An 11649-nucleotide genomic window follows, 5' to 3' on the forward strand; every position below is an offset into this window, starting at 1 on the left:
TTCAGAACGCGAAAAAAGTCTTTATTTTTTAAAAAGACAATTTCAAGTTTAAATATTATGGACTTGTTGAAATATAAAAATATGCAATATGGATCTTGTTTGAAAGAACTCATCGAGATCTTTTATACGATGCAAAAAAAATTGAAAATATATTTTTCATTTATATTATTTTTGAGTTTGAAAATGTGAAATAAGCTGCTTATTTTTTAAGAAGGTTTCTGGAACGGGGCCTTAATACCCGCCAAGGACATTTTCAGTATTGACAAATATTCTTAGCATATTCTTGACGGGTATTAATTATCAAAACACATATTTGGCTGTCATTTTCCCATTAAACAAAGAAAACTACCCGATTCAAAATACCTTCACTATCTATCGTGACGAAAATTTACCATTAATTCCACTTGAAAAGTTGCAGCCCACTCACGTCCATTGACCCATTAATTCCACTTGGAAAGTTGCAGCCCACTCACGGTCCACGTCAATGAATGGCTCCAAAACAAAGAAAAACTACCGATTCAAAATGCCTTCGGTTTTGTTCGGTTCATAGTTTTGTTTAGTTTTAGTTTAGTTTTTCAATCATTACCATACTTCTTTCTCCAATCATTACCATATTTATCCAATTATTACTTTCTCATCTCTCTCTATCTCTTTCCAATCATTACCCCTCTTTTCAATTATTACCTTATTTCTCTCTTCACCCACTACCAAAATTAAACTAAATTAAATTACCAATCATCATCGTGTTTGCCAATATTTTATTTGTCCGGAGCACGAAGCAGTTGACACTTGACAGAAAAAGGAAATAAAGGCAACAACAAAATAATAAGGGCGATGGGGCTTGTCTCCGAAGGCAAATCCGTGGTTCCTCTCCTTATTTCAGGACTTCATCGGATGTGAAATGGCAATCGAGTCAAATAGGAAATTGATAGTACGAATGAAGTATATCGACACATAAAAAAAAAATATCGTTGATGCAAGGCATATCGATCTTCAAGAATGAAATCGACACAAGAAACGAGAGAGATTCTATTTTATAAATTGAAGATGAACGAAAGAGATTCTTCCAGAAAGATTTTACTGCCTCCAATGCCGTTAATTATGATAATGGCTTCCTATCCATTGTTCAGAGATGTGAAAAACCATAAATGTGGTTTTCATGGAGAAAACAAAAGGCGAATAATGAAAGTGGCATTTACTCATATTTGGTCAAACAAAGGCTAATGGCTAAATCATCATATCTTCGTTCTAGATTTTACAAGAAATGAGAACGTACATATTTGGCCAATTATGAATGAGAAATAGCCCTCTTTTGATTTCGAGTTTGAATGGGGCAAACTCATCTTTATCTTAGCCTAATTATGCAAAGAAAATGGCTTTAGCGTTGAACTCAAAGCAGGCGAGTCATGAAAATAATCATTTGACTTGAGTTTTTCAATTTAGACAATAAATGTTCGAAGTCGAAAATGATCCCTCCACTCCGTCTATACGGGTTAAGAATGGTGAAATCTTGTCCATGGAGTATGAGTTCAAGCCAATCATGGCTACAAATTATTCTCAGAGGGATGGATTTTTCGAAGCCATTTCTATTGGCTTTAGTTGAAAAACACCAAGTGTCGGTTTATGCCACTTGTCCCACAATTGATCTTTGGCTAGCAGAAGACTTTCTGTCGAGGACTAATAGAAATGGCCAATTGTGGGAAATTAATCCATATTTTGGGCGTGGCAGTGTATTGTTTTGCCATGGATAATAAGACCATGTTTCATTGTTTCATGTTTTCCTTCGGTAGGAATTATTCGTTGCCCTTGGGGCAACACATCATTTTTGCCAGGTGGTACTTCTCACCAATTAAAATATGTCTCATTGACATACTGTTAGTACTTTTGCCACTTAAACAACCTTCACTTGACGGACGAACAAAACCACCACGGTTTGACACATTAAATAGGAGTATTATTTTATTGAAAAATTTGTGAATTTTTTCATTTATTTTATTTTTCTTGTCAAGACAAATCAATAAGTCACAAAAGTTTAAAACAAAATTAACAAATGTGAATTTTTTAATTAAGACAAGAAATCCTTTTAACTTTTTGAGCCAAAACAAGCCTAATGGGTCCCTCTGCCTATAAATAAATGCCATTAAACCATCAAAATTTGTCTCTTATTTTCACTAATTAACAAGTTGTGGCCATCATTTTTTATTTTGTCCTTATTCAATTTTTTTTTGGCATTTGTTGGTTTATACCAAATTTTTACGTAATATTAATTCGTCTCAACAAGAGAACTCAAAAAGTAATAAATTATAACTTTTACACAAGTATGACGAAATATCCAAGCAAAACCTCAAAAAATTAATTTTTTGACTTTTTCTAAGATATTTTTAGAAATAATTGTATAAAAGTTATTTTTTTTCAATTCCTCTAGTCAGAACGAACTAATAATACATAAAAGTTTGACACAAAAGTATTAAACACAAAAAAAATTAAATCAGGACAAAACTAAAAAGTTATGGTTCACAACTTGTTTTTTTATTTATTTATTTTGATCCGCAAGTTATGGTTCACAACTTGTTGGTTAGTGATAACAGCCCCTCAAAGACAAATAAAGGTTTTTTTTTTTTTTGTCAGACGATAAACATTAGTGAGGGTTAGGGCTAGCACATGGGGGTCAAGAGACTATTTATAGCCCTAGCTCCCAAAGCTCGTCTCTCATGGGATTCGAACCGAGATCTCCACGGAGGGGAAGTGAGATAACCAACTACACTAGCAGTAGTTTCGTTTCGAGAAGTTTTTGGGTACCACGTGGGTGTACCCACGTTGTGCTCTAACAGCTCATCTGGGCTGTTCAAAAGTGTGTTGGACGGTCCAGATTGAAATCTTCTTTCTTCTCTCACCCCACCACTCTCCCTCCTCTTTCTCTATAAGTCTAAATCAAACAATACCAAATTAGATGGTCCAGCTCTGAGCTGGCACCACATGATACCCATCCGTCACCCAAAAATTTCTCATTTCTGAACAGAGTTGCCGAGCAAAAAATTATTCCTAAAAAAGAGAGAAACAGAGGTAAAGTACTGACACCAAGTTAAAAATATAAAAATACAAGGGTTGGGTTAAAAGTAAGGAGTTGGTAGACTTTAACGCGGCTGCACTCTGTTTTGCCTTGTTTATCCGTCAAGTGGAGGGAAAGACAGGATTTGGTAGACTTTAATAAGTTTAATGCCGTTGCACTCTGTTTTGCCTTGTTTATCCGTCAAGTGGAGGGTTATTTATGTGGCAAAAGTATTGACAATCTGTTAATGGGGTATGTTTTAATTGGTGAGAGTCACCACCTGACAAAAATGATGTGTAACCCCAAGGGCAACGAATAATTTCTCCAACACTTGGCTTTCGAAAGTTGGTTTAAGCCAGGAAGGCTTTGTTGTATCAGTCGAATATGAAAAGGCGCTCTATCATGTTTTAAAATATGTGAAAATTTTGTATTAATAATTGCCCAGTATTATTTGATTTTTTGCCAAATGAATTTTGGGGGCAAATTATTTTCACCATATAACATTAGTTATTACTTGTCAATATCGACAAAAATGTGAAATTGAACTAGTGCTAATAAATTATTCACTTGGGTTAGCCCTTAACCCAAATGAATAAGGAGGGCATTATTTACACCATGTATTACCATCTGTCAATATCGACAGAGAGGTGACAATAATGAGAATGCTTCATATGTTATTATTTTTAATTTGTATTAATAAATATAACTAATATTAGTATTTCTATTATTTGTTCTTACTTTTAATAAAGTATAGGACACATGACATGCTCCTATACATTTGGAAATTGAAGGGAAGTTATTTGAACAAGTAGAAGCAAAAAGAATGAAGAGTAGTTAGGAAGTTATTTCCTATACATTTTTATTTCCTATAAATAGTCTCTTTAGACTTTATTGTAAAACTCTCTCCAACAAATCAAAGAATTTATCTTTCTTTGTCTTAAAATTTTTGTCTTACTAACCCAACTTATGAATTATAATTAGGAAATATTTGATGCATCGATCATGTCGATACATCGATGGTTGAAGATTTTCATCCCTTTCGTTCATTTTCAACTTGTGTTTGCTTTATTTTTTCAGTAGATATTAACACAGTACAAATTCCAATTGGCAACCACCTGACCAACATAACATGGAAGGATGTACTACCGAACAAAAATGATACTCATATAATAATTCAAACACAACACCAAATACAACTTCTCACATATATGTGGGTTTTACACATACTAGTATGTATAGGCCCCATATATATGTGAAAAATTGTGTAAATTATTATATGACTAGCATTATTGTGTACCAAAACGATGAGAGAGGTGTGATCGGATACGTGGTCCTTGGGTGTTTACTTTTGTTTGCTTCAGTTGGTTAGAATAAAATAGCACTGCTCTCTCTCTCTCTCTCTCTCTCTCTCTCTCTCTGTACTTTTGTTTGTTTTCCAAATATAATGATGGATTGTACTTTTTCATTGTCTTTATTTTGATTTTAGTGAATCGTTATTTTAAGTCTGTTCAAAAAATCGTTATTTAATGGTTTTCTTATTTTGAATATTACTTGGATGATAATATTTGGTTATTCTTAAATACCAAAAAAAATCGGGACCTTTAATTATGGGATATATGGATTTGTTAAGCACAATACCCCAAAAAATATTTCATAATATATAAATTTAATTAAATGACTAAAAAAAATTATTCCTACATCTTTTAATACAATAATAAAGAACTAAGGGCAACATGGTAAAAAAATCAACTTATAATTCATTTTCATCATTCATCTACCAAACACTACTTATGTTCTAAAATACATTCTGCACATATCTCTCGAATTATTCTACCAGATTCAAAATATAATTTGACTATAATCCAAAAACATCAAAAAATCAAAAAGTTAAAATAAAAATTCAAAAAGAGGTTCACAAACGCCCCAACCGAGTACAAATCCAGTCCTATAAAACCAATTGAAGAAAGGCAATTACATTTGTTATGCCCATTCCAAGATCTACAATAAATGACATTAAGAATACAAATCAATTCCATCAAAAGAAGTTCAACGGTATTTTTGTGGGACAAAAATGACCATTACTCTTCATTTTTTATCTATCTTTAAGATGAGAAAAGGAAAATGAGAAATGGTGGAAACGTATTGCCTGGCATTTTTCTGCAAGACTTCAACAAAATTTGAGAACTCGACCAAACAAAACCTACCTGTGCAACCAAGCAAACAAAGGAATTAAACACACCCAACGGTTGCTCCAGTGGTAAGGACGAATGACTTGGGAGAACTCTCTTGGTCAGGGGTTTGATTCGCTACCGGATGAGTACCCTGATAGTAAGTGGGGGGGCGTAACTGGTGTAGCCGCGCTAGTTCCTCCCGAGGTTTGGGTTGCGCAGTCGGGTCTAATTGTGACTCGGCTGTAGGGCTGTTCCTCAGTTATTAAAAAAAAATGAATTAATATTTTTTTCAACTTATTGCCGTATACCTTTTTATACTAGATAAAGATTCTTTTGGCCCTTTGGGGGTTCTATTTTTACTAGAAAAAACCACAGTTGAGACGTTGAAAGCTTGGTACTATTTTTTCGGGAACTATTTTTTGGTACTTTACTTTAGAATTGTTGTTATTTTTCTGCAACTATGATTTTTGTTTCTCTCTTAAAGACATTGAAAGTTGAGACTCATGGGTTTATTTAATTGTTTGGGTTAGTAATATCCAATAGTTTGATTTTCCATATTATACAAATATTGTTCCATTTCTCAGTTTTTTTATGATACATTAAAATTATTTATTTGCCCATATATCAAACTACTGTAGATAGTGATATTATTGTACTACTGTCATTTTCATTTCTTTTTCAATAGCCTCTTCCTGCTTAGTATATAGAAGAATTTCCGTGTCAAATATTTTCATTCATACCGTTAGACGATGATATGAAGACAATCTAGCTCTAGGTATAGCTAGAATTTGATTGTCTCCTACTAATGCTTTCACGAGTTCATCGGCCAATAAAAATAAAAAAAAATAAAAAACCTTGGAAGTGGAAGTCGACCCTTGTACGTGGATATTGAAGTCAATTTCCTTAGGATCTCACCTATTTCTGCAAGGGAAATATATATTGAGGGGTAACATTGTCATAAAAAAAAGTATTAGGAGCATTTATAACTAGTATAGAAAACATTAGTGGTGAAAAGTTATGTTTTGTGAGTTTCCAATAACACAACTCATGTATGTAAGTATATATATTGCGTCTAATGAACTGCCCCTGAGGCACCTTTTAGCCAAACCATTAAACAATTATCAATCCAAAACTATCTGATCTCAAGAATACATTTAATCAATTCTTCATTGAACAAATACTAATAGCAACCACAAGAAAAAAAATGCATATATAATCAAATGGAATTCCCACTTTTTAATAGAGGCAACCACAGATAGACCGAAAAGTTGCGGATAGGCTTGCTAACATGGGAGTTGATCAAGAAGATAGAATGGTGTCGCACATCATACTGTCCGACAACTTAATCCCACTTCTTCATACTGTCCGACAGTATATGTTGAAAAGGGATCTCTACCTTTGAATGTCGGGCTCATGTGTGCTAAAAATTGATTGCATATATGGAGGGGGGAAAAGAGCATTTAGGATGCAAAATCACACATTTTAGGCCATCTAACGTGTTCCAAAAGATTAGTATATATTAAAGACTTAAATTCTCTATCCACCATAATTGCATGGTTTATAAACAATCCCAGTGTGTCACGGTACATGTAAAACTTCACCATAACACTAATTATATCTGGTGCTGTCCCCTACAATATGACAGTTAAAACAGAAAGAAAGAAGTTAGATAGACACAAACTGAAACTGTGGATCTTCCCCTATGTTTGGTGATGAAACTAAACGACGGAAAACTTCATGATTAATGATAATTTCCAAAACTTATCAAAAAAATATAATAAATTAATGATAATCGCCAAATAACCGAAAGTTTGAAATGATAAAGCAGTATTCACATAGTTGAAGGCAACAATAAAAATAGCAAATTCTTTTCTCTTTCACTCTTCAAATCTAAAACCCAAACTACTTTCCCTTTATGACCTAATCCGACCTTCCAATGGGTTCACTATATGCTTGGCAACAAAAGATAGTTTACCAAATTTCGACAACAGAAGTCTTATGGGCCCCAATGCTTTTATGAGTGTGTGTAATTGGGAGTGTAAAATAGGTGTGGTTGTAGAATGATTGAGCCAATTCCAATTTTTTGTGTTACGTACTATAGCTATCCAGAGATCTAAACTAAAACTAAATACATTAGCTTCCACATCTAGGCTCCGTTTGGTTAGACGTAAAATATTTTCCAGTAAAATATTTTACTCGTTTTTCGGTGTTTGGTTGAAAAAAAAGAAGTAAAATATTTTTGCTACGTATAATGTTTTCCACCATTGGGGTGAAAATGTTCTCCTCTAATTTTCCCTGTAAGTCATTTTCCCAACTTCCTCCCCCCTTCCCAACTCCCGATATTTTTATTTTCATTTTCCTGCAGTCTTGTTTCTATTCTCTTTATTACCTCGACCCCCAGGAGACTCTTCTTCTTTTATTGACTTTTCGAACTAGAATGGGGAAGTTGTCTTGGAAGGATGAACACAACAGTGGCCCCACACAAAAGCTTATTTCCAGTATTTTTTTCATATGCAACCAAACACCGAAAAATAAATTGAAAAAATATATTTTTTGAAAAATCATTTTACAAGAAAAACATTTTGCATTGTAAATTGTTTTACGCCTAAACAAATGGAGCCCTAATAATCCAAGTGTATTTACATCCTTGTTGAAATTGCATCTAGTTTGTGTCTAGTTTTACATGGCACCTACACACTTGGCACCTCGAATTCCAATTTGCGTCTAGTTTTACATGCCAATTATACCTAAACCTCTTACACAATTGATTTGAAATTGAACATGAAACTTGAAATCTACCGTACCTCCTCTATTTTTGTTGTCGGGAATGCAAGACCAATTTTAGAAGGATCTCTGTAATGGCTGCCATCATACCCGAGTCTAATTTTCTCAACTCTCCTACCCGTATACCCTTTTTTTTTTAAGGAATTAGTAAGAAGCAACTCTGTTACGCCTGCGAAAATGAGAAATGAAACAACTTAAGAATGATTTGCAGTGTTGCTCAAAACTCAAGAGCTATGAATACAAAAAAGAGCTCTCTTTTTTGTATTCAGAGCTATAGTTCAAAGGAAATGCAACATAACATCAACAACCGACACTATTAAATTTTAATAACCACACTATCAAATTTTAGTTACATGCAGTAGCCCAATCTGCATTCCATTATCCATCCATCCGTCCATCTTATTTATTTATAAAGCATTTATTCATAAAGCAGCAAGAGCAACAATTAACCGAAAAGGGCATAACAATAACCTCCGTGCGGCTGAAAGTGGGCGCATCGCACTGCTCCAAACATTTTTTTCCCAGATTTCATCATCATGCTAACAGCATGAATCAGGCCACTTCCAAGTTATTCATGTAAAACCTGGTGGCCTTACCAACTATACAATCCCGGACAACTACTCAGAATTGGCTAAAGTTTCATTTTATGACTTCCATGTCTAACTAAGCTATGCCAGGCACTATTGGCTATTTGAGCTTCTAATCATTCAAATCAATTCATGCCCATTGAAATCTGGAGTCAAAGAAGGCGAGAAAGACTTACCAAAATTATTTCCCCTCTTTTGCCGCTTATCTACCGAAACATCATCAACAAAAACACTTGCTCTACAAAACCCACAACAAATTCCACAAAATGATTCAAAACCCACAAACTTGCTCCACAAACCTACTATAAATTTCGCAAAAAGGATTCAAACCCCACAAATTAGTCGAAAAATACTATAAACTTGTCCTACAAACCCACAACAGAATGATACAAAACACACAAAGCTTTAGTCCTAAACAAACACACCTCCTCTACAAATCCAGTGCCCACAACTAATTTCGCAAAAAAAATTCAAATCCCACAAATCTTTATTCCAAAAAAGATACACTTGCTCTACAAAATCTGTTTATGCATTTTCAATCAACTACATGTAATTTTAATCCTAAAGACATGCCTTAAAGATTTATAAAAATCCTTTCTAGCATGGTTATGTAAAAACATGGATTGTAGCTTGAAGAACCCCTAAATCTGAAATCCCAATAAACTATTAAAGCAACCATTTCGAACACCCATTAAATTATTAAATCACATTTAAGCAGCTGATTCGGGGATTCATAGAAATTAGGGCAAGTGAGAGAGATTCACCTCATGTACCTCTGTATGAAGGGGGAGTTGGTTAAAGACGAGAAGATTTTCAGTGTCGAGCGGGTACCATGTGGTGCCCGCTCGCCGAATCTGGACCGTTCATTTCAGTTTTGAATAACTCGGTGATAGGCGCGTAAATATTCACATACGCGTTCCTTAATTTATCCTTGCTAAGTCTGTTTTTATATTATTACTTGGAGATTTATGCTTTATTTTTGTATTATAGATATTTGAAGGGTTTGATTCATAAAAAGTGCAAAGTTGAGTTTTTTTTTTTTTTTTGGTCAAGCAGAAAATCATACATTAACTTAGACGATCAAAGTCTACAAGCCAGATAACCGGCATTCATAAAGGTTCAAAAAAACTACGAGCATCGTAGACTAGATCCTAAGATGGCCAACACCCATAGCATCGCCCAAGGCGAATTCCCTAACTGCAAAAGGAATGAAGCTAGAGACTACTAAATTTTGATTCTGCTGTGATCCAAGTTTGGCCAGGCAATCGGCAGTTTGGTTGGCTTGACGATAGATGTGGACGACCGATGAATTTGTCCGGGCAGCAATTCTTTGAGCTTCTTCAACTACGTGACGGTGAGGGTGATCAACAGGTGGTCCTTCATTGTAAAAACCAACTGCCACGCTCGAATCAGACTCTATGGTAACATTTGACATGCCCATTTCCAAAATGATCATGAGACCTCTGTAAATAGCCCATATCTCTACTTCCAAGCTACTGGTGCAGGTTGCTTTGCCATAATAACCTAGGATCCAGTTCCCCGAGCTATCTCTGATCACTCCTCCAAAGCCAGCCGTATTGGTGGACTCATAGAAGCAGCCATCCGTGTTCAACTTTAGATGTCCTGATGAGGGTAAAACTCAAAATATCAGAGTCCCATGATGTTTATCATTGGCATGCGAAGCCTTTATTTGATGTCCAGGCAACGTCCATTATCAAAGTAGTTTCAATTGATGGGTCCATCGACAGTCGGGTACTATTACCGATTCGGAATATTGGTCAAGAAAATTGGGCTGCACTTTGTTCATTGGGTGGGCCCAGAGAATAATAGTACTGAGTAGCAAAGTGGTTATTCAAGTCCAAAATATAAAAGAGAGCGAGGGTTTCTTTTTGCTGGAGGAATCTTCTGCCCACGGACAAAAGAGGACAAGAGGGGCTGCGGCATATATTTTATTTTTCAATAGGTTTTATGGGGACGACTTTTCACACGAAAAGAAACAGAGGAAAAAAGGACGGGGCTGCCGAGAGATCCAAGAACGGGGGCTGCTATCAATATTGTTTAATCAATCTTGTTATTGTCAATCTATTGGGCTGACGATAAACATACTAAAAGACAAAAAAATACATATTTCTGTACACTTTTTACATCTTTTAATACATATTCACACACCTACTATCGTCAGCCCATTGGGCTGATTTTAAAATTTTCCTTGTTCAATTTTCTTTGAGCCCTCTTTTCTTCATGTTATTTGAAATTTTATTTAATTATTCACACTTCGATAATTCATATTGATTTTTGCTATTTATCAAAATTGTTCGTTTGTTATTGTTTAACTTAGATCCTGTGTTAATTTTATATCTCGCATAATAGAAGCATGTTTCAATCTAGAATTTCTTTTGTTTCTTATTTAATGATCAGTGAGTAGTCGTTCAGGTAGGGTCGCGGGGTGATTAGCACACCGTGGCCAGTTCGAGCACTGCTCCTATTTTCAAACAATGAAAAAAATAATTTTAGATTGGAAAAAAATACTTTCCGTAGACGAACCCGGGCATAGTCGGAGCCCATGTAAACAGGGGAATGGAGGTCCAAAACTCATTCTCCGCTTCGCATGGGTAAATAGCGACCATAGGGTCTCGTATCTTACAGGGTATCTTTTTCGATCTAAAGTTGAACGTTTTTAAGAACACCGAATGGAGCAGGTTAATCCGAACTGGTTACGAGTGCTATGAACCCTACGACCGTACCTCCTTTTAATTATTTGAAACGGACAGTTGTTTCCTTCCTTGAGTTTTAGTTAATCGCAATCAAAACGACAATGGGTGGCTACCTAAGAGTCTGTTAAATTAATAACAACTTGAGTTTCTAGTCAGCACACATCACAGTCTTTGTGGATTCGACTCCGGTCTTACCGGATATTGTGCTACGTCGGTCTCTACCCTACACTTGGGACAACCCATTAATTTAGGACTAGAAAATCGTCAAACACTCGGATTTGGAGAGAGGAAATAGGAGAGATAGAGTGTTGGGGTGAGAGGAGAGAGAGTGGTTCAATCCGGGC

Source organism: Rhododendron vialii, chromosome 6a (genome assembly GCF_030253575.1).
Source record: "Rhododendron vialii isolate Sample 1 chromosome 6a, ASM3025357v1".
NCBI lineage: Eukaryota > Viridiplantae > Streptophyta > Magnoliopsida > Ericales > Ericaceae > Rhododendron > Rhododendron vialii.